This window comes from Rhinopithecus roxellana, chromosome 8 (genome assembly GCF_007565055.1).
Source record: "Rhinopithecus roxellana isolate Shanxi Qingling chromosome 8, ASM756505v1, whole genome shotgun sequence".
In the NCBI taxonomy this organism is placed as follows: Eukaryota; Metazoa; Chordata; class Mammalia; order Primates; family Cercopithecidae; genus Rhinopithecus; species Rhinopithecus roxellana.
In genome coordinates, this window is record NC_044556.1 from 117,096,371 (window position 1) to 117,121,650 (window position 25,280).

Genomic DNA, 25,280 nt, shown 5'->3' on the forward strand with positions numbered 1-25,280 from the left:
TCAAAGTTAAATTACTTGCCCGAGGTCAATCAACTAAGGAAAGGCAGAGTAGGGAATCTATGCTGTACCTTTGATCCCAGCTGCCACAATGTTTCCACTGTGTTACCCTTATTGAGTTGAGCTCTAGATCCTAAGCAATATTTAAAGGCATTTAAATTTTTTAATTAAAAATAATTAGTTAATAATTTAAGTGTGTCTATTACAACATTGCAAGTATTTTCTGATTTAATGTTATGGATTAGGAAAATGATTTTACACATTTTTCACATCTACCTCCATCCTCCAGTCATTAGGAGCTTTCCAGAATATTGTCAGTTTCCTTGAGGTGAGTCTGTTGTTTTTAATTTCCTTTTAAAATGAAATTGTGGGTTTCCGCAAGAATATCTTTAAAATTTCTAGACAACATTTTTTTTTTTCTCCCAAACTTCTTTTGACATGGTGGTATCTATTTGCCACATTTTAGTGTGGACTTTAACGTGAAAGAGTTGGACTCAAGAGTCCCATAAACAAATGAATGTTGGTTACATTAGATATGGTTACAGCCCACGGTTACTCAGTGATCTAACCTCATGATTAGTGTTAAACAAAAGTTTTCTGCCATTTTCTCCAGTAAATAACTAGACACCTCCTTAAAGCACCCAATCATTTGTGTGTATTTGTTTGTTTATCCAAATCTGTTTTGCATCTCTATATGAGATTGTGCACTGTCCCTGCATGCTGCCAGTAATGCTAAGTGCCACCATTTGTGGAGTGCCTGCAGGCACTATCCCAGATATTTCACAACAACCCTGTGAGACAGATGTGTCTATACCCATTTTACAGATGGGAAAATAGGTTCAGATAAGTTCAATTACTTACTCAAAGTCACATGTCTAGACTATCAGGGCTAACCTTAAAATACATTTCTGCCTGACCCTCTCTCCTCCTATGTGGCTTCCCAGTTACGAAGTGCTCCAACAGGTACAACATGGAATTCTGGAAGTTTAGAGACTTCTATGATACTCCTAATTTATTTTATCTGCCATTCCCAAGTCCCCAAATTAAGGACTAAAATCATAAATAACACTGGGCACATAACTTTTAATTTCGTGGTCTATAATATTGATGTTTCCTCAGTTGGATGTCCTGATCATGCCTGGGCTTATTTTCTGGTTGTTTCTTCTTCCTCTGGGGAAATAAATTTGATCTCGGAGCATCTGTTATTTTCTGGAACAATTTTCTCATTTTGCTTTAAGCTTACTGTAGGTATCAGGGTTGCTGGTGCACACCACAAACATTATTACTACCTATGGCTTCAGAATATTCGTGGAAAGGGAGAATGGCCTTTGTTAGTAATGCCACTATCAACTTTCTTAAGTTGCTAGTACTTGATGTTCTGGGTATTTGGAAGGAGACAGAAGAAAAATAGATACCGTGTTAATGGTGTTCTGCAGTTGAGGTGCCCTCTTCCCAGTGCCAAGAAAAAAGAGCTGTACCTATTACAGACGATTAATAGTTCTATTAGTGTATTACAAGGCCTGCAGCGCAAGGATGTTGGCGAGATTAGTAACTTGTGCAGACTTCTGCTGCCATTCAGAGTAAAGCCACTGTTTAAAGAGGGTTTAATTGCTGTGGTCTGAAAGACACATTAAGAATAACAGAAAACTCTTCATGTCAAAAGAGTTTCTTACCAGATGTACAGTTTCCAGATTGGAAAAGATGAAACTAACACCCAAGGATCAATTACAGAATCAATTAAAGAATATTAAAAGAGTAGATAATGAAGTGGGAACTGGGGTGCTACAGACCATTATACTTTTATTCAGTAACATTATTGACACTTCCCCCCTCCATTAACAAAAAAGAAAAAAAAAAGCAAACACAGAACATGCAGAAAAACACAAAAAAGAAATTAAATTTAAAACTATCTATAATCATACCACTGGGAGAGAATCACCATTGATATTTTTCTAAGTATATAACATTTCACTCTCTATATATTTGAAATAATATGTACAGATGATTTTTAAAGTTAATTTTCACTTAGCATTTTGCCATGGAAGACATTTTTCTGTAACATGAGTTTTCATAACTTTATAATGCTCTATTTTGGGCTGGGACTACTGTACTTTACCAATCTCTATTATTGAACAACTTATGTTTTCTATTTTATGTTGTAAACAACACTAAAGCTGAGCGTGGTGGCACACACCTGTAGTCTCAGCTTCTCGGAGGCTGAGGAGGGAGGCTCATTTGAGCCTAGGAGTTCGAGACCAGACTCCTGGCAACATAGTGAGACCCCATCTCTAAAAAACAAACAAAAAACAACACTGAGATGAATCATTTGGTTATAAACAACACTGACATGAATCACATGGTTGTGTATCTGTCAAGTTATTTCTTCAGAATAAATTTCTATGAAGTCACTACCTCAATGCATACCTACTTATAAAACAAAAACTCCTTTGTAATGTGTTGCCAAATTGCCTTCTAGAAAGTATGTATAAATTCAGCATCAGCAATAATACCTAGTTCTCCATACTCCCACTTGTGCTTGGCATTATCAAATGCATTCACCGTGGCCAATATAATGTGAATAACGGCTAAGGTTGCTAAAGGCTTGCTGTGTGCCAGGCACTGTGCTAATGCTAAGAGCGTGTGCAAGTCAGCCATTTTTAGATCCTCCATCAGCCCAGCCAAGTGAGGCAAGCCTTGTTGTCCCAGGCCATTGTATGCTGCTCTCAAAGAGATTGCAAACTAAAACCCCAATCCTCTTTTATCTGATAAAGTTCACCTGTCAGCCACCCTGGCCATCCAAAATGACATACATGTAAAACATTGTACATGTATTATTTGGATAAAAAATAAAATTTTATTCCTAGTATGTTGTGTTTTTTAATGGAAATTTCTTGTGATATCTTTGTCTGGTTTTAGTATTAGGGTAATATTGGCCTCATAGAATAAATTGGGAAGTGTTCCTTCCATTTCTGTTTTAGGAAGAGTTTGTGAGGGATTGTTATTAATTCTTCTCTAAACTTTGGTTCAACAGTGAAACCATGTGGCCTGGGATTTTTGTGTGGGGGGGATGTTTTAAAATTACTAATTTCATCTTTAGTTTTTATAGATTTATTCAGGATTTCTATTTCTTCTTGAGTCAGTAGTTTGTGTCTTTCTAGGAATTTGTCCATTTCATATATGATATCCATTTTTTTTTTTTTTTTTTTTTTGAGACGGAGTCTTGCTCTGTCGCCCAGGCTGGAGTGCAGTGGCGCGATCTTGGCTCACAGCAACATCTGCCTCCTGGGTTCCAACAAGTCTCCTGCCTCAGGCTCCTGAGTAGCTGGGATTACAGGCACATGCCACCATGCCCGGCTAAATTTTGTATTTTTAGTAGAGACGGGTTGCACCATCAAACTCCTGACCTTGTGATCCGCCCACCTCAGCCTCCCAAAGTGCTGGGATTACAGTCATGAGCTACCGCGCCTGGCCATGATATCAAATTTGTTGGCATGCAGTTATTCATAGTATACCTTATGATCCTTTTTATTTTTGTAAGGTTGGTAACGACGTTTTGTCTTTCTTTCTTTCTTTCTTTCTTTCTTTCTTTCTTTCCTTCCTTCCTTCCTTCCTTCCTTCCTTCCTTCCTTCCTTCCTTCCTTCCTTCCTTCCTTCCTTCCTTCCTTCCTTCCTTCCTTCCTTTCTTCCTTTCTTTCTTTCTTTCTTTCTTTCTTTCTTTCTTTCTTTCTTTCTTTCTTTCTTTCTTTCTTTCTTTCTTTCTTTCTTTCTTTCTTTCTTGAGACTGAGTCTCGCTCTGTCACCTAGGCTGCAGTGCAATGGCACAATCTCAGCTCACTACAACCTCCACCTCCTGGGTTCAAGCGATTCTCCTGCCTCAACCTCCGGAGTAGCTGGGATTACAAGTGCATGCCGCCATGCCCAGCTAATTTTTTGTATTTTTGGTAGAGACGAGGCTTTACCATATCGACCAGGCCGGTCTCTTAACTCCTGACCTCAAGTGATCCATCCGCCTCGGCCTCTCAAAGTGCTGGGATTATAGCCACCACACCCTGCCTCTTTTTTTCTTTTCATTCCTGATTTTACTAATTTCTGTCTTCTCTCTTTTTTTTTCTTGGTAAGTTCAATTAAGGATAATGTCTATATTTTCTTGCTATATTAAACCTCTTATTAATATACAATGCCCTTTTTGTCTCTTGTAAACTTTTTTGATTTAAAGTCTATTTTGTCTGATATAGTCACCTTTGCTCTCTGTTGGTCCCTATTTGCATGGAATATCTTTTTTCATTTTTTCACTTTCAATGTATATGTGACTTTGGATCTAAAGCAAGTCACTTGTAGACAGACTATATAGTCACATGCAGCATAATGACGTTTTAGTCAATGATGGACCACATATAGGATGGTGGTCTCATAAGATTATAACGCCATATATTTACTGTACCTTCTCTACATATGTTTAGGTGCACAAATATTTATAATCACCTAGAGTATTCAGTACAGTAACATGACATACAGGATTGTAACCTAAGAACAATAGGCTATGTATCACGTACTCCAGGTATGTAGTAGACTATTCTGTGTAGGTTTGTGTAAGTCCACTGTATGATGTTCACACAATGATGAAATCACGTAATGACACATTTCTCAGAATGTATTTATCATTAAGCAACACATGACTGTAACTATATTTGGATCCTGTGGGATTTTTTTATTCCATTCTGCCAATCTTTGTCTTTTGATTGGATAGTTTAATCTTTTAGACAAATTAATTGCTGGTAAGGAGGGGCTTACTTCTGTCTTTCTAGTATTTGTTTTCGTTATGCCTTTTAACTTTTTTGTTTCTCATTTCCAACACTACTATCTTCTTTTTATATTTGGTTGATTTTATGAGAGTGAAGTCTTCAAATTCCTTTTTAAATTTCCTTTTGCATGTATGTATAGCTCTTTTATTTATGTTTACAATGGTGATTACATTTAACATCCTAAAGTTATAGCACTCTAATTTGAATTTATACCAGCTTAACTTCAATAATATGTAAAAACTCTGTTCCTTTATAGCTCCATCACCATCCCTTTTGGTTGGTGATGTCACAAAATTACATCTTCATACATTTTGTGCCCCAAACCATAAACTAACAAATCTATTATAGTCTCTTAAATTATATAGAAAACAAAATGTGAAGTTACAAACCAAAGTATAATTATACTAGTTTTTAGACTAATAATTTTAAAAAGTGCATTAATCTCTCAAATCATGCAGAAAACAAACAGTAGAGTTACAAACTATTGCTATAATAATATCAACTTTTATAATTCCCTATGTATTTACCTTTATCAAGATCTTTATTTGTTCAGATGGTTTCAAGTCACTGTCTAGTGTCTCTTCACTTTAACCTGGATGATTCTCTTTTGCATTTCTTGCAGAGCAAGTCTAATGGTCTAAAACTCCCTCTGCTTTTATCTGGGAATGCTTTAATTTCTCCCTCACTTTTTAAAGATAGTTTTGCTGGATGTAGGAGTTTTGGTTGACAATGTTTTCTTTTAGCGCTTTGAACGTATTAGCCCACTGCCTTCTAGCCTCCAAAGTTTCTGATGAGAAATACACTGATAATCTTATTGAGGATCCTTGTGTATGATGAGTCATTTCTCCCTTGAAGCTTTCAAGATTATTTTGGTCTTTATCTTTCCAAGATTTGAATATAATGTGCCTTGGTGTGGATTTCTTTGAGTTAATCTTACTTAGAGTTTGTTAAGCTTCTTGGATGTTTATGTTCATGTCTTTCATCCAGTTTGAGAAGTTTTTAGCCATTATTTATTCAAATATTCTCTCCTCCCCTTTCTGTCTCTTGTCTCCTTCTGGGACTTCATATGTTTGTTCACTTATTTGTGTCTCACAGGTCCCTTAGGCTCTCTTCACTTTACTTCAAATGTTTTTCTTCCTATTCCTCAGATTTTATAATTGTCATTGTCCTGTCTTCATGTTTGTTGATTCTTTCTTCTAACTGCTCAAATCTGCCCCTGAATCCCTCTAGTGAATTTTTTATTTCAGTTATTATACTTTCCATTTCCTGAATGTCTTGTTTCTTTTATGGTTTTCAATACCTTTATTGATATTTCCATTTTGTTCGTACATTGTTTCCTTGACTTTCCCCATATCTTCTATTAGTAATTTGAGTGTCTTTAAAACAGTTGTTTTAGGGCCAAGCACAATGCTTCACATCTGTAATCTCAGCATTTTTGGAGGCCGAGAGGGGCAGATCACCTGAGCTCAGGAGTTCCAGACCAGCCTGGCCAACACGGTGAAACCCCCGCCTCTACTAAAAATACAAAAGTTAGCTGTTCATGGTGATGTGTGCCTGTAATCCCAGCTACTTGGGAGGCTGCAGCAGAAGAATCACTTGAACCCAGGAGGCAGAGGTTGCAGTGAGCTGACATTGTGCCAGTGCACTCCAGCCTGGGTAACAAGAGTGAAACTCTGTCTCAAAATAAAATAAAATGGTTGTTTTAAAAATTTTTGCCTAGTAGGTCTGCCATTAGATTTTTTTCATTAAGTTTCTGTTTATTTTGTTTCCTTTAAATGGGCCATAGTTTTTTTGTTTTTGTTTCTGTTTTTTCATTGCATGCCTTATGATTTTCTGTTGAAAACTGGACATTGGAAGCTAATAATGTGGTAAGCCTGATAATCAGATTCTCCCCCTTCTTCAGGGTTTTCTGGGTTTTGTTAACTTATTCATTGTTTTGGAGGTTAAAAAAATTTTTTTTAGGCCCTCTCTGTGCCAAAGATCAGCCTGAGGTATAAGCTTAAGGTTTTCTCAGGTCTTTGCTGAGCTTACACCTTTCCTTCAGTATGTGCAGTCACTTTCTAATTTTACCATACATGCAGTTACTTTTGAATGTCCTAGGTTAGCTCTCAAAAAGACAAAATGAAAAAAAAAATGAATGTGGAAAAGGACACTGGCCCTTTAAGCCTCCTGAAAATCACTCTAGCCAGAGGTGGAGGGGCATGCAACAATGCGGAGAGGTGCAACAACAATGGTTGTGATCAGAATCAGTAATCTGTGATTGGAGTACAGACCCCTGATGTTAAAGGACGAGGATTTTTTTTTTCTCACTCTGGCTCCCACAAGCTGTAAGCCAGCTGCTCCAGCTGCCTGCCAGGGGGCTGGGGATGGGGGAAGGTAGTTTCTACTGTGCTTAAAAGCTGAAATTGGCCAAAAGTCACTGCAATTTACCATCCTATTCTTCCCCTGGAAGTTGCAAGCCTTTAATAGACTCCAGAGTTCCACAATAGGAAGATACTGGCATACAGCTGTCTTTAGGTGGGGAGACAGGTTCCTGGTGCTTCTTAATCTGCCACCTTCCCAGAATTCTTTCCCCACTGCCTGTTACTATACATAAAATTATATTAAAATCTACCCACACCCAGCTCATTTATTCATTGTTGATAGCTGCTTTCACACTACAATGCCAGAAGTGAGTAGTTTTGACATGGACTGTATAGCCTGCAAAGCCAAAAATGTTCACTATTTGGCTCTTCACAGAAAAAGTTTGCCAATCACTGTGGGGGAATAGAGTATGTAGGGTATGAAAACTAACAAGATAGCCTACAAATAAGACATCTATTTTCTAAATAAATGTAAATTATAGCTGTAAAATATAATTTAATAAATACATGAAACACTATGAAAGCATTTACCACCACCAAAATTGTGCTGCTGCAAGTAATCTTGGGAAGTGTCCAACTTCAATCAAAGTGACCATTACTCAATACTAGAAGGTAACCAAAGAAAGCTCAAATTGGATCATGCATACCCTGAAGTACTCACAAAATTTGGAAAGTCAGACTTTTAAACTTTCTGGAGTATTAGTATTTCCAGAATACAGTTGAGTTTAAAATGTGAATGTAAACACAGCAATACCAAGGAGTAAAATGTAAAATCTGTATGCATTTTTAAGATAAAACAAATTACTACATGATGCTCCTCTTGATTGCAATGGGTTGATTGAGCTACCCCAAAAACTCCTAGCAAGTTACCTTTATTCACTCTGTCTTAGCAAGTTGCTGTGGAATTGTGGTATATGAATAGGATATTCTTTGTAATAATCTTATGTGGGTGTGGGAAGTTCTCAATTCATTGCTATTCAATACCTAAGAAGTTGGCCCAGAAAGCATTAGCTGAAACATTCTGAGCTTGACGCCAACTTGGCACTCTAGATGTCAGCCAAGGAATATTTGTTCTAATTTTAAGTAACAACCCAGTGTCAAGGCAGAGTTCCTACTACTGAAAAGACACATAAAGCACTCCCCAACAGGGCGAGCAGGAAGGGCAGGATCCCCAACTTGGGTGCAGAGTCAAACTGCTGGGGCTAACAGACTGAGCTTCTTGCTATGGATTATATCAAAGCTACCTTAATCGAAGAAACAAAAGCTTAAAACAGCTTGTCAACTTTCATCTCAAAGGACTGCAAGGAGTGTTGCTTCTGTTAGCTTATTCCAGGATGCCAGAGCACTCTGGAGTCTTCTCTTCCCTGGACCTTCCCAGGGCCACTTTCAAGTCCTCTCAATCTCCCTTCTTTTCCCTATTCTCCAGTCTTTGGGTTAAAGGATGTTAGAAAGAAGGAATAAAATTTCCTTAAAAAGCCGTAAGCCACTGCTTTTTTCCTTCCTTTTCTAGGGCGAAACTGTCGGCTAGAGACAAAACTTCAGGGGCCTTGATTAGTAATTCAGCATTCCATTCATAATGGATATGGGTATTTCAGTGGAAACATTTGCTCAGCAGCACCAGTGCACGCTGACCAGTCCTACAGTAGAGTGGTCTGCATGGAATGTATAAGAGGGGAAGAATGTTATTAACATTTTATCAGTGTTTATTCAATCCCACAAAAGGAAAATTGATGCAGCATTCCAGGAATGAATATTCCTTTGTGGGTATTTATTTTTTTGAGATACAGTCTTGCTCTGTCACCCAAGCTGGAGTGCAATGGTGCAGTCTCTGCTCACTGCAAGCTCTGCCTACTGGGTTCACGCCATTCTCCTGCCTCAGCCTCCGAGTAGCTGGGACTACAGGCACCCGCCACCTCGCCCGGCTAGTTTTTTGTATTTTTAGTAAAGACGGGGTTTCACCATGTTAGCCAGGATGGTCTTGATCTCCTGACCTCATGATCCACCCGCCTCGGCCTCCCAAAGTGCTGGGATTACAGGCTTGAGCCACCGCACCCGGCCAGGAATGAATATTCCTAAATGGGGCAGGGATGTTCATCTATCTTTTCCATAGCCCAGTGAAACATCATTCAAGAGTATCTAAGTGGCTAATCCCTGATTCTACATTTGCTATGAAATTGTTCAACCTTGTTTCCATAATAATGACCGAGATTGGTTGCTGTCTACCCAATGTTCTTTCTCTCTCCTGCTTCTTTAGTAGCATAGTTCTGATTTTGAGAGGAGAGGGAGTGATGATAAGTCTGGCTGAAGAATTGAATTTCTCAGCTTCTCTTACAGAGATTGGGTAACTCTATGACTGAATTCTAGCTTCTAATACATAAGGCTTTTCAGGGAAAACCCCTTGAAAAAGGAGTGTTGAATCAGCTAGGCGTCCTTTTGGTGGCTCCTCAATCCTCTTTCTTCCTGCTGGAATGATGAATTCAATGGCTGGAGAGGCAGTGTCTAACATGTGAACTTGAAGTGACTTTGTGAATGGAAGCCACACAATAAGGATGGCTTATTGAAGGAGGCGGGAGCATTGATGGTTCCACAGAGCCAGCATATCAGCCTTTAATTGTCCATATCTATATTTCATTTACATGAAAGAAACAGAAACGTCAATAACTTCAATATTCTGTAAGCCACCATTACTGAGGAGTACAATTACTAACACCCTATGTGCCAGGCAGGATGCCCTAGGAGTCACTGGTCATTGCAGAGGAAAAATTGTGATACAGAGTTGTACACCAATCTCCTGCAAGTTTGGTTAGTAGGAAACAAGCCCCTGGAGACATGTGCACCCAGTAAACTACAAAATTAAATTTCTGAGTCTTGCGGTGCATGGAGTCTGAGATAAGAAGCCTCTACCTAGGAGAGCAATAAAGGAAACAGGTCCTTAACTATGATCAGCTCTCAGTTAAGAGAAAGTGGTAGACAGAAAGTTCTATGAGAAGTCTGAAGATGAAACAGAAGCAATTCAAAAGGCAGGAGAGTTCTGAATGATGAAGGTAGGAGTCATTCCAGCATTTTCCATGTGAATCTCGGCTGCCCGTCCCACCTCACATCCCATCACTCCCATGCTCACACATTCCTGTAAGCCTAGAATTCACGTATGTTCCCTAGTCTCAGGACTTGGTAGCACAGCCTCCACTGACTTGCCCAATAGAAAGCAAGTTTCTCTTCTTGCCATCTGAATTCCACATTTGGTGTGCCTGAAGTAAACCCTAAGAGCCCATACTGGTTCAGTTCTAGAACTTTACTGTCATCCAGTACATAACCCATGTTCAGTAAATATTAGTTGATTTAACAGAGGACAAAAAAATTATAATCCCCAAAGTAAAATAGTCTGAAAATTAACGGTGAAAAAGTTGAGGGGAATGGTATTTAGAAATAAATGCAGCTGGATGGGCACAGTGGCTCATGCCTGTAATCCACGCACTTTGGGAGGCCAAGGTGGACGGATCACCTGAGGTCATGAGTTCGAGACCAGCCCAGCCAACATGGGGAAACCCTGTCTCTACCTAAAAATACAAAAATTAGCCAAGAGTGGTGGTGGGTGCTTGTAATCCCAGCTACTTGAGAGGCTGAGGAGGGAGAATCGCTTGAACCCAGAGGGCGGAGGTTGCAGTGAGCTGAGGTCGCGGGCTTCACTGCAGCCTGGGCGAAAGAGCAAAACTCTGCCTCAAAATAAATAAATAAATAAAGTAAAATTTTAAAAAATGCAGTCAACTTATAGTTAGGATTTGTGTTGATAGTTGTTGGAAGGTAAAGAGAAAAATCCCATATAAAAATATTCTGTTACTCTGGCCCATAAAATCATCACTTTGAAAGAAACAAGGTGGAAGGTAGGGCTAAAAGGATATTGAGAGGACACTGATGACCAACTTCTGTGAGCCACAATTTTGCCCAAGGTCTGCTCTGGTACCAAAGTGGCCATTTCTCTCCTCAGTGACCCCTTTCCAGACTGGCTGCCCGCTCTATCCTGCTTTGCTTCTGCCGCCCACTTCCTGGGCTTCTAGTGCTGGGCTGGTACCATTTATTTGTTTATTCAGGGGAGGAAAGGACTTGACCAGGTGTCTGTAGCACCAAATGCCTGTGGCTCCCTAGAACTGGAGAGTCAGGCCCAAGGTGATACACACAGTGACCACCTTGAAGGTTTCACTCGAGGCAGGGCTCAGCCAGAACATTCCCAGAGAAACTCACTCCCTCAAAGTTACGGTCACCGTAGTCATTTTAGCTATTGAAGACCACAGTTCTCTATATGTGTTGGCTCATTTGTGCTCCAACTTCCTCTGCGACATCAGTTCTATTATTATCTCCATTTTGCAGTGGAGGAAACAACTTATACAGGTTTAGTATTTTGTCCAAGATCACAGTTCCTAAGTGGTAGCTCTGGGATTCACACCCAAGCAGTGTGACCGTGGAGCCAGACTCCAGCCAGTGTATGTATTATTTACTCCCTGTTGTCTGTGAAATGTAGAAAAGAAAAGGAAAAGAATAAAAATCCCCTCTGACTCTAGAAACAGAGATAACTATTTACTTTTTCCCCACCTGCTATCCTTATGCAAACCCCACCTTTATGTGGTGGTAACATCAGCTTCCCAGGCATATTCCTGTGGGAAACAGTCTGTCTCCCTCCCTGGCAGTGGCATGTCTCAGAAGTACCCTTTGGCAACCTCTTGGTGAAGTCTGTGTCTCCCTCCCACACCCCGCCATGCTACCCTCTCAGGTGACCTCTGCAGGGCCCACACCAGCAGGTTTCTTGACTAGTCCCCAGGCCCGCCCCTCTCCCTTCCCACCCCAGAGACTGTTTCTGCAGAGGCCTGCCCTCTCTTGCCCACAGCCTGGCTAGCCTAATCATCTCAGGTCATAAATGCTGAAGCTCTAGCAGGTTACTCCTCCCAGGTGACATGCTTGTACAGGCATTTTTGAGAGATATTGTACTTTTTAGCCAAAAGCCCCAAAGTAGAGACATGCTGGGCTTGGTCAGGGTTTTGGTGTTCTCTTAAAGCACACCATCCCTTTGCTGCTTCACCAGTGGGAGTGAAATGTTTTCACAGGGAAACCTCCCTCCGGCTGCCAGGCTGTGATGGGGAAGTGTCAGTGGGTGGGTGCCGGAGGGGAAGATGTTTTATGTTACAACACAGGAATCAATGACCTTGGGGCCTCTGAGCACTCTGGCAGGTCAATTCATCTCGGAGGTTGTTCTTTCCTGCCCCAAAGCCTAGGCTGACTACAAAGCTCCTTCCGCCCCTCAGAGCAATTAGAGAAACAAAAAGAAGCAGAGTACCAGGACCTGAAAATGGAGCAATGCAGAGAGAAAGCTAGTGTAAGACCATGCTTCTCAATCCTTTCACACATAATACTTAACTTTTATAAGAAATATTTCAAAATATTCATTTTGCTATCTAGAAATGAGGTTCTTAGATATATAACCTACCTACACATACAATTTTTAATATAAATATAATGTCCTACGTACAATGTAAAGAAAAATAAAAGGAGAGTAGCAGGTAATAAAATATATTTAAATATGTGAATTCTAGTACACAGCTGCCCTAGAAGACATAGCAAAGGGCCAGGTGCCTGCACCTTTACTTAAAATCATTGTGAACACAAGGGAAATAGCTGCAGTTATATTGGTGATTCAATATTATGAGAAGAGTTGCTGTCAGAAACATGCATTTCCAAAATTGTGAATAATTCTTGGTAAAGTTCTTTTTTTCTTGAGACAGGATCTCACTCTGTCACCTAAGCTGGAGTGCAGTGACACAAACATGGCTCACTGTAGCCTCAACCTCTTGGGCTCAAGTGATTCTTCTGCCTCTGCCTCTTGTGCATCTGGTACCACTGGTGCATGCCACCACACCTGGCTAATTTTTAAATTTTTTATAGAGATGGGGTCTCTCCATGATGCCCAGGTTGGCCTCAAACTCCTGGGCTCAAGCAATCCTCCTACCTTGGCCTCCCAAAACTCTGGGATTATGGACGTGAGCAACTGAGCTCAGGTTAAAGTTCTAAACAAAACAAAATATCATCTTGCCTTGATTCCCACTATAGTTATGATCTTAAAAATTTCAGTATATATTAAACCATGCAAAAAAATTATGTTTATACATAAAACAGAGTCACATTCCAGGCACGGGTCATCTCTAAGATTTTCATCAACACATATGTCTATTGTGATTTTCCAAAGGCATATGGGACATAGAACAGTTGCATTTCAGGAAGTCTAGCATCCTTGGCCCCCACTTCCTAAAATGCTAGGTGACCCTCCAGTCATTGTAACAAAAATGCTCCCATAAATGTCCAAAATACACACTCCCCAGAAGTATGGCCCCCATTGAAAATCGATGTTTGAGGCGACTCGAGGAAATGATTAGCAGGAAGATCGCATACCTTAACTCTGTATGGCATGAATTGCTCAGTAGCATCAAGGAAACTGAGGGCAAAATACTGATAAACAATATAGGCAAGTGTTAGTGACATGTTTCCCAAGAAATTAAAAATACTTGCCCTCAAGAAGATCAGTGTAGCAGGATTCATTCGGAATTTGCTAAATCATCTTAAAGAACTAGGAATGCCCAAGATTTAACTAGAGAAGATTTAACAGTAACTTAACTGAGGATAATAAATCCAAAGAAGAACTAAAATTAAATTTGATGAAAGCCAATTTGTCAAAGGTCAATTCTCCAAAAGTCAAGTCACTAAATGACCAATTCACCAAAAGCCAATGTGTCAAACATTAACTTGCTGAAAGATTAATTCACCCAAAACTGCCAAATTTAGTACTTTAAGCCATGTCTAGAACTGCAGCAATTTCACCATAAGCTAATTTGCTACTATTGAGTCACTGTGGCTGGCCAAATCCTAGTGTATTTGGCACTTTTGGTCTGTCATTAAGTAATGAGAAGATTCTGGGCGTTTTAAATGTTGTGCATTTTGCACATCTCGAATGTCAAGGAATTTATGAAAAATAAGGTAGATTTCTCTCTGCCAGTACATATAACCAACTGCCTTCCCTATTACTCTTAATCATGGCTTTGTGAATAAGCTCAATCAAATAGATATTTTGTGCATGTTTCAAATTTCAGACTCTTTCATTTGATATCATATACATGAAAGAAGAGTTTGCCCTTTAAATAGTTTTATATCAATTTGCCCTTCCCTATTTGTGCTGACTTTGTCAGTCTTTTGAACGAAGTTTTTGTCTGCATGTCAACTTTTATGTACCCAAAAATATGTGGAAACTAGCAAAAATTATTTCCATGAAATGGGGTCTATATACAAATTTAGGAATGTGGCTAAAATCCAAGTTAGGCATAAGGCCTCAAAACTAGAGAAGGTCATAATATGTGTTGAAGGGCAAGCTCCCCCATTCACATATAAACTGCTGTACAAGAAGTGCAAGGCCCTAAAAGGTGAAAAACATGAAATGAACATTCAAATAAGCTGCCCTGATAAATTCATAGGGAGAGAGATGAGGTGAAGCAGTTCCTGTGAGCCACACCAAACAAAAACGGAAAATAAATCTTCAAAGGCTATTAAAGCAATTTCATACAAACAATCTGTTATAAGCTCCATAGGCAGTTAATAGAATCAAGGTTTTGGTGAATCAGTAATTTGGTAAATTGGTCATTCGGTGAATTGATGAGTTGCTACGTTATATTTTAGTGACTGGGATAGCACCGTCTTTTGGAGCATTAGTTTGCCTTCCTTGAGAAGTAATGTGGTAGGAAGGTGGGGAGTTGGAAATAAAAGAGCAACAGAAGCAAGCATGGGGTGTGCCCAACTTAGCACAGCCCATTAGAGATGATGTCCCTTCTCCATTCTGACCTGCATGCATGTCCCCACTGTGGAGACAGATGTCTCGGGCTAGCTCAGTCGGCTGCCAGTAACAGGTGAATCCCATAACCAATTCTTGTCCTGCTTTTGCACTCACTTGAAATGCTCCTGATTATAAATGAGCTTCCTCAGTCGTTTTCCATCAGAGAGAGAAATTGTAGTCCAAGGGTCATGCGTACCTGGTCACCTTGGTGAATATAAATCTCAATGTGCATTAATAAATGAGCATCTTTGTTTTTACATCTGTATTTTATGAGCTTCCTAAGTGTGGACCAGCGCCACTGAGTCTGATCACCCCTAAGACCCTGGTAAGAGTAATTTTTCACAGCATCTGTGAGTAATGGCCAGACCCAGGTCTGTTCTGAATTCGTCCCTGTTGGCTCCACACCTTTACTTTATGTTTCTACAATCTATAAAACATAGTGGAGGAAGACTCTACATGTAAATGGTGGGTCTAAAATAATTGGGAACAGAGAGAATTGAATATTTTTGTTACATATTTTATATAAAAGTTCTGAAGTGATAGTCTGTGTATCGGAGCACTAAGACAGGTCACGTGAACAGACATAAGCATTATTTCTCTGGCTCCAGCTTGAACCAGCTATTGTGGGCCTTCCATCTTTCCTTGCTTCACCCCTCCACCCCCACAGCCACCCCTACCCCACCAGTTATTTAGGGGAGGTACCAAGGAGTTCTTGTGTGCTAATGAGGAGGTCTCTCAGCTCTTCCTGCCATTGTTCTCCCTGTTTCACTCCTGTCTTAGTCTGTTTGTGCTGCTATAATAAAATACCTGAGACTCAGTAATTTATAAAGAACAGAAATCTATTTCTCTCAGTTCTGGAGGCTGGGAAATCCAAGATCAATGTGCCAGCAGATTCAGTGTCTGGTGGGGGGTGCTTTCTGTTTCCAAGATTTTGGAATCTTGGAATATTGCTGCTGTGTCTTCACATGGCAGAAGAGATGGAAGGACAAGAGGCACTAGGATTCTCCCTTCAACTGCTTTTATGAGAGCACTAACCCATGAGGGCAGAGTCCTCAGAACTTAATCATTCTTGGAAAGCCCACACTTCTTAATACTATCACATTGGTTATTAGGTTCCAGCATATGAATTCTGGAGGTACACATATGTTCAAACCACAACTTCCTTCAATTCTATCTATTGCTTCCTTGTGAAGCAAGGAAGGGCTGGCACTGAAGGTGGTCCTGTCCATGCCAAGGGCAACCTTCTGCTGCTGGGCTTCTTCCCGCTGCTTCTCCAGCTGGAGCCAGAGTTTTGGGCACAACTCCAGGCCCTCTAGATGCCCTGGATCTCCAAGTGCCAATGCAGGGCCTTGCTTGCTCTTACCTCTAACTTGACATGTTCTGCACAAAAAGGCATGTGAGGAGCATCTCTCCCTTCTCCTTTGCATCACAGTAGACACAGGGCCCTGCAGTGCTGCCTCATGTTTCCCAAGAATTCTCACACCAGTCTAGAGTCAACCAAGTCTCTAGATGAGGGAGTGATCGTTGCTACACAGAACCAGAACATAAACAAGCTCAGGGTGCCGCAGAGAATCAGAAAGTGATGCAGAAACATCTAACCAAAAAAGATAGAGGCCATGTACACCAGGTTAGTGATGGGCTCTTATCTACCCCTGGCCTGTCCTGCTTACCCTGATGGAAAAGAAACTGAGGATTGCCATTAAGCCATGCTGAAGAACGTAGGTTAATTTTTGTAGTCAGAAAAAAATGGTGACATTTCAAACCATCATTGTAATAAAACAATGCATTTATTTATTTAATTCAATGCTTGTAGTCACATTATACAAATTGCCATCAGGTCACAGGTCTCAATAGTGTGGGTACAGTCACTCTCAATGAATCATTTTGCCATCTCCATAAAGTCACAGGTGAACAAAGGCCTTTAGATAGTGTAGGGAGAGACACCAGATCCAACTGGACCCAACTAAATGACATGCAGCATTTCATTACCCTGAATGGGCAGGTCAGAAAAATAGCTTTCTATAGAACTCTCCCTTTTCCCATACCTTCAAAATAAGGCCTCAGTGGGATTGGGGGCAGTGAGCTTTACCTGGGCCTGCCCCAGGTTCCATTTCTGGTATCAAGGACTTTTCAACCCCTCCCTACCTTGTCATGTATCTATGAATAATCACATGCGTACGTACACACACACACACACATACACACACAATTTCACTGGCCCAGACAATTTCCAACGCTGCTGGTCAACCCTGGTGCTGGTTTCCTGATTAACAGTTGCTCACTCCAGGCTTTACCTTGTGAACCTAAGGAATTGTCCCTGGTTCTGCTCTGCTGCTTTAGGAGGCAGAGAACCTCTGTGCAGGCTGGAATCTCACCTTTCCAACATCATTTCCAGACAGGAATCACCAAGGACATCTGTGTCCTATGGGAAGTCCAAACTCCCATTCTGCAAATATGTCTAATTTATTTCAGCATTCAGCTGTCCCTTTTCTGTGAAATTTTTCTTTTATCCCATGTGTCTTTCTCTGCCTCGCCCTCTCAGTCTCACCCTTCCTTCCAACTAAGTTAGGAGAGGGACTCTGCTATTTATGGTTGACCTTACCCTGCGCTTTGTAAGGTATGCTAAAGGATTTTCTCCCCACCTTTGCCAGTGGAGTTTTAAATTAATTTTAAAAGAGAACACAACTTCTGAGGCTGTCCTTCCTTGAAGGACACTTTTTATTCCCTCTGCAGAATGTGCACTGGGGATTGGTCTATAGAAAAAAAATCTTCTGTGCCTCTGTTTTATTTTACTCCTGGGGTGGTTTGGAGGATGGGTGATCTGATGACACAACTAACCTCACAAAGTGTCCTCCTTCTCTGTCGGAGTTCAATTTACAACATAATCAGGCTTGGCAAGGGATATCGTGAAACAGCAGTAACCCTCTACACAAAACATCACTTTGCCTCAGGCCAAGCCTATTCACCTTCATGGTTACTTTTAGACAGTGTCTAGTATCTTGTGTACAACTATAGTACTTGGTCCTCAGTGATTAAAAAGAACACAGGATTTGTCTACACACACACACACACACACACACACTCAGACTCTGGGAGAAGTGTGCCTTCCAGAAGTGTTCCTTGCATTGCTGCCCAAATCCAAACCTCTTCTTTGAGAAGGGAAGGGCACATTAAAGGAGGTACCTGAACCCTTCTCTGGGTCGGGGGCCCATGGATTCCTCCACCTCTCTGGTGGAGGCCTAGAGTCAGAGTGGGAGAGAGAAGTGGTTGGAGAAGAGGACAGAGCTATGTTGAAAGATAGCTGGGGAGAAAGCAAGCCCTCTACTCCCCTCTGCCCCTTAGTCCATGCTGAAACCCCAGAGTACACTAGCAGAAAGGGGAAATGGGCAGTCCTGCCATTTCCAGGTTCTGGTGGGCACCTTTCCACATCCTAAACCAAAACACGGGACATGGACTGTCTGGGTTTGTTCTGAAGAGGTGGCAGGTCCATTTTTTCATGGAAATCCTGACAGTGTCAGCTGTGAATCCCACTGATGCTGGTGTAGGGTTAACACCATGGAGGTTGCAGGGGCCTGTGCTCTTGCTGTACTTCCCTCACAGCTCTCTCAGTTATTTACTTTCCCCTTAATTTCACATTTGTTAGTTGTGGGTTTGGGTAGGGCAGGAGAAGCAATTATTTCCATTTACTACCAACCACATAGCACACAAAACCAAATGTAGACCACTCCTCAGTCACTGACCACTGTTTCTGATGGTACAGGGACATTCTAGGATGGGGGATGAGATATCCATCATTCAAAATGAGCCCAGAGGGTCACTGCTGTAAATATATGTGGTTGGCTGAATATAATTGTCTGACTGTATATTTTTTAAGATAAACTTTTTGTCTGTTTTGTTTTGTTTTGAGACAGAGTCTCTCTCTGTCTCCCAGGATGGAGTGCAGTGGCATGGTCTCGACTCACTGCAACTTCCACCTCCCGGGTTCAAGCAGTTCTCCTGCCTCAGCCTCCTGAGTAGCTGGGATTACAGGCATGCACCACCATACCCAGCTAATTTTTGTATTTTTAGTGGAGACATGTTGGCCAGGCTCGTGTTGAACTCCTGACCTGAAGTGATCCACACACCTTGGCCTCCCAAAGTGCTGGGATTACAGGCATGAGCCACCAGGCCCAGCCAAGATAAACTTAAAAAAGAAAAAAAGACTTTAATTAGCTGGAACCCCAGTAACCAGCACTCTGACTTAATTAGGACAATAAACTATCAGGAAAAGAAACAAATGATAACAAAAAAAAGATAAAAATAATAGCTATTTATTGTGTCACTTCCGTGTGCCAGGAAGTTATTTCACATACTTTTTATACCAACCCTGGGGAAATTCTAAATGTCAAAGAGGTTAAGTAAGCTAGCTAAGAGCATACCTCCACTTACAAGTGAGTCAAAACTCAACCCCAGGTTCCATGCTCTACAGAGCTATTCTATATGCCTAAGTTTTGTCATGTGTTGCCATAACAGAATACCTGAGAATGTAATTGAAAAAGAAAAGAGGCCGGGCGCAGTGGCTTTTGCCTGTAATTCCAGGACTTTGGGAGGCTGAGACGGGCGGATCACAAGGTCGGGAGATCGAGACCATCCTGGCTAACATGGTGAAACACCGTCTCTACTAAAAATACAAAAAATTAGCTGGGCTTGGTGGCGGGCACCTGTAGTCCCAGCTACTCCGGAGGCTGAGGCAGAAGAACGGCGTGAACCTGGGAGGTGGAGCTTGCAGTGAGCTGAGATTGCGCCTGCACTCCAGCCTGGGCGGCAGAGCAAGACTCTGTCTTAAAATAAAAAAATAAATAAGTAAATAAATAAATAAATAAATAAAATAAAAAGAAAAAGGGTTTATTTGGTTCACATTTCTGATGGCTGGAAAGTCCAAGAGCATGGCACTGGCATCTGCTCTGCTTTTGGTGAGGGCCACGTGCTGTGTCACACGTGGCAGAGAAGCAGAAAGGCAAGTGGGTGTGTTCAAAGAGGGCAAAACACGAGAGTCAACCCTGCTTTGTAACAAACCACGCTAGTGGGAACTAATCCATTCCCAGTAGAACTAACCCTGTCTTGGGAGAAAGACATTAACCTATCTTAACCACCTAAGCACCTTTTAAAGGCACCATCTCCCAACACTGCTACATTGGCAATTAGATTTCAGCATGAGTTTTGTCGGAGACAAACCACATCCAAACCACAGCACTTTATATATCTTGTTTTTTTGTTTGTTTGTTTTGTTTTTGTTCTGAGGTCCTAAATAATGAAATGGGTAAGACTTTTATAGCTACTAGGGTAGTCATTAGCACTGTTTATCAAATATTTTTGGATTGCCACGTTCTGAACATAGAGAAAGACAATATTTTCCAGCCCCCTCCTGAGTGGGACACTGTGGCTGATATAACTCAATATGTTGTGAGTGGAAATAATAGAAGTGATGTGTGTCACCTCTGAACTGGGGCATTTAATCATTAACAGGAGACTCTCCAGAGCTCTCTTTCCTTCTGCAAAAAGGCAAGTTCCAGCTCCATCAGCATAGGTCTTGAAGTGAGGATGATTTCAAACCAAGCCTCAGCTGCCCCATGGTAGATATGTTATGTGCCTGAGAGTTGGGGATTATCTGATACTGCAGCATAATCTAGCCTATCCTAACTGAAAGGATCACAACCTAGAGAGTACAGAAATATATCTTTATTTCCTCATAACTAACTTAACTCTCAAGCCCCCACTTCCACCAATAGTAGAAAATTTAGTGTTGCCCATTCAACTCACTGTGAGTGTAGCTCTCCCCCATTTTTTGAGGAGAGAATACTTGGTCAATTCCAAGTTCCACCCCTTGGGATAGGGATGGGAGAGTACATCTAAGTTTCGGGTAATGAAGTGGGTAAAAAGAATAGTTTATTTTGGTTGTTTTTGTTTTGAGATGAAGTCTCACTCTGTCACCCGGGCTAGAGAGTGCAATGGCAAGATCTCAGATCACTGCAACCTCCGCCTCCCAGGTTCAAGTGATTCTCCCACCTCAGCCTACCAAGTAGCTGGGAATACCGGCATGCGCCACCACGTCCGGCTCATTTTTGTATTTTTAGTAGAGATGGGGTTTCACCATGCTGGCCAGGCTGGTCTCGAACTCCTGACCTCAAATGATCTGACCACCTCAGCCTCCCAAATGCTGGGATTACGGGCGTGAGCCACAGTGCCTGGCCAAGAGCGGTTAAGTGTCCCATAACAAAAAGAGGCACTGGAAGTTACCTTTGTCCCAGGGCTGTCTTCTCATCTGCAAGCCATCACAGCCACGTGGCTCTTTCCTCTCTACCTTTGTGGTGGATGTGTCAGAGGCACGTGAACCGGAGCGACTCCATCTTGAATAGGGGCTGGGTAAAATAAGGCTGAGACCTACTGGGCTGCATTCCCAGGAGGTTAGGCATTCTTACTCACTGGATGAGATAGGAGGTAAGCACAAGGTACAGGTCACAAAGACGTTGCTGATAGAAGGATGCAGTAGAGAAGCCGGCCAAAACCTACCAAACCCAAGATGATGATGAAAGTGACCTCTGGTCGTCCTCACTGCTCATTATACACTAATTATAATGCATTCGCATGCTACAAGACAATCACACCAGCACCTTGACAGTTAATAAATGCCATGCCAATGCCCAGAAGCTGCCCTATATGGTCTAAAAAGGGGTAGAACTCTCAGTTCCAGGAATTGCCCACGACTTCCTGGAAAACTCATGAAAAATCCACCCCCTGTTTAGCATATAATCAAGAAACAGCCAACCAGCAGACCTCAGGGCTGCTCTGCCTATGGATTAGTCATTCTTTTATTCCTTTACATTCTTAATAAACTTGCTTTCACTTTATGGATTTGCCTCGAATTCTTTCTTGCACAAGATCCAAGGACATTCTCTTGGGGCCTGGATCTAGACCCCTTTCCAGTAACAGATGCCTGCAACACCACCAAGGCTTCTGAACATGAGGCAAGCCACTCTGCCCCCTCCTCATCTTAACCCAAGACCTCTAAGGTTTCTAGCCCTCTCACAATGTTTCTCCCTCCTCCACACCAGATATCTGGACCTCAAGACTACTGGGACACTGTGAGGTAGTCCTCGAGTAACTCATGCAGCTACAGTGACTATTGCTGTGGCATCGTGTGTGCCTCTTTAAGGGCCTCACTGTCTGCCTACGCTACACCTTGGGGAGCAAGGCACGAGTGCCCTCTTGCCTCAGGCCCCAACCCCACCAAACCTATCAGAGGTTTATTTTTGTTTGTTTTGTGCCATTGTCCTAGGTTTCTTGAAAATATTACAGTATTGCAGAAAGATTCAAACAGATCCCTGAGGCGTTTTGAAAGTCATGTCACCTGTAGGCTGACTGACCTGCAGGTTGGACAGACTGCCAAATGCTGGAGTGTAAAAGCATTTTCTTAGCGTCAGGATCTACTTCAGTGATCTGATCCAGGGCTGAGACCTCGGGAACATAATTGTCTCTTTTTTCTCCCTCCTCCTCCTGCAATTGATGGAGTTACCTCTTACTGCGTCCCTCCAAATCCACTTCATCAGATGCGTGACATAGCCTGCTATCTTGTTGTGGAGCTTCTTGCTGGGGATAATGGTGATCTCCTCACACACGTGCTTGTCCGTGTGGCAGTCGTTGCCCAGGCATGTGTAGTACTTTTCTATGATGACCTGGACTGCCTTCTTCATGGTTTGGGTGTGAACGCAGCCCATGTTGGCAGGTCCTTGGTAAAAGAGGCCCTATCAGAGGTTTCTAACACACATTTTCTACACCCCATTGCTGTCATGAAGTCAACGGGGTAGGGGGAGAGGGGTTAGGACTCTGAACATTCTCACAGGGAAGCCCAACAATATCAATATCTTACTTTCCTGCTTTCCTTTCCCAACTCTCAGGTCCCTCCCCTTTTGGAATGTAAAACTATCTCTTACATCAGAGCTGCTCAAAGTGCTGGTTGGCAACAAGCTAAGTCTGGTTGGTGTCAGCACATAAATCACCGTATTGCTTCCTTCATCAAGAAAGTCTTGCTAAAAAGAAAAAAAAAAAAAAAAACAACAACGAAAAAAAAAACCCAGCAACATTGCCAACTGAACTAAACAGTGTTCCTAGTGATAAAGTTGATTTACATTCTGGAATAGGCTTCTTATCTCAGTAATAAACAGGTCTCAGGAGGTAGCCGAGTTTGTTGTACGTTCCTACCTATTCTGTGGTTTGTGGATAAATTTTATGCCCAGCTTCCTTCCAGTTTCGGCTTTTGATGCAGTAAGCCAGCTTTTGGAATTTAAAAAACCTTTCCACTCTCTGGTACCTTGTCTTTCAAGACTATTGTTTCAGCTATGAGTTTCAACAACCCCATTCAACAATTCAATTGACTCCTTTGTTCCAGCCTGTATCTGCCCTCGTCCTGAGAATATTTTTTTTAAATCATTGCTGAGAGACTGGTGAGGAAAAGATAATAATTCTGCCTCTGTGCTGTTCAGCTTTTTAATTGTATTTCTTGTCTCCCTGGCTAGAATGTGGCATGGTTTTTAAGGCTGAGATTTATTTTATAAAGAAGAATTAATTCTCTAAGCATTCAGATTAATCATAGTTTGCCTAGCTCTTTGTAAAAATGACTTTTGAATTACCAGTCATTTTGAATCTGCTCCCCTCTAACAGCACACATAATGAAAAAGTCACTCAATTAATGTGATGTTTATTAAGAATATGTAATGACATGAATAAATGCTTCTTATAATATGAACTGAAAAAAGTGGGTTACAATGTTGGGTTGCAGTGTGCATATAACTTTAAAAATAACAACAAAAGGTCTAGGACTAGGAAAAACAATAGAAATAAATGCATTTGTTTATATTTTTAATTTATATAATATTCTTTAATAGAAAAATAATTTTAATTTTTTAAAAAAGTGACTACACTTCCCTATTGACTTATAACTTGGAAAACACATTAGTCTTGATTACATTTTGCCTTCCATTATTCTTTTGATGGTTTATCTCTCCAGCATCTGCTCTAAGAATCTTTTCTGCCATATTTTAATAACCTTCAAAAGCAACTGAACTCCTCAGTTGTGGTGCTTTTTTTTTTTTTTTTTTTTTTTTTTGAGGTGGAGTCCCTTTGTGTCACCCAGTCTGGAGTGCAGTGGCATGATATTGGCTCACTACAACCTCCGCCTCCCGGGTTAAAGCAATTCTCCTGCCTCAGCCTCCTGAGTAGCTGAGATTACAGGCACCCACCATCACACCTGGCTGATTTTTGTATTTTTAGTAGAGATGAGGTTTCACCATGCTGGCCGAGGCTGGTCTCGAACTCCTGACCTCAGATGATCCACCTGCCATGGCCTCCCAAAGTGCTGGGATTACAGATGTGAGCCACCATCCCCAACCGTGGTGCATTATTATTTTATCAACCCAGTGAAGAACCCCTCTACATTCCTGATCCTCATTTCTACCCAACCCCTAGGTCCCCATATGTATTACTTGTCTGGCAATACACGTGTACCCTCACTCACTGCATATGTATTGCTGATCCATGTGCAAACATGCTTCCAGTGTGCATGAAGGCTCAATGTCATGCTATGCCAACTGTCTCTTACTTTGCTCATCAATGCCTTACTTTCAGGATTTTTCCCATCACCAAACCCTTGTTGTTTCCTATCTCAAAGAATAGTGAGGCATCCCAAACCCCTTACACAGACTGTGAAGTGTCTGGAATTAAATGTCTGAGTGACCTTCACCCTGAGATTACACTCTGCTACCAGGTCTGTAGAATGTTTTCTAAAGCTTTATTGAGATATAATTTACATAGTACAAAATTCACCTATTTAAATGGTGCAATTCAGTGGTTATGTGCACACTGCAATCCAACATTATAACCCACTTTTTAAAGTTCATGTTATAAGAAGCATTTATACATGCTATTACACATTCTTAATAAACATCCCATTAATCTAATGACTTTTTGATTATATGTGTTGTTAACGGGGAACAGATTCAAAATGGTAATAAAAAGTCATCTTCACAAAGGGCTAAGCACACTTTGATTCATATACTCCAAGGTTGTACAACTATCACCACTAGGTAATTCTAGAATATTTTCATCACCCACAAAAGGAACTCTAAGCCCATCAGCTGTTATTGCCCATTCATCTCTCCTCCCAAACCTTGGCAACCACTTTTACTCCCTGTCTCAATGAATTTGCATGCTTTGGACATT

At 41.2% G+C, this 25,280-nt stretch overlaps 1 pseudogene; it reads right to left on the reverse strand.

The window, feature by feature from the left end:
- Nucleotides 1-22,375: 22,375 nt before the first annotated feature.
- LOC104668981 lies at nt 22,376-22,780 on the reverse strand (annotated as a pseudogene).
- Between the last annotated feature and the right edge of the window lie 2,500 nt (nt 22,781-25,280).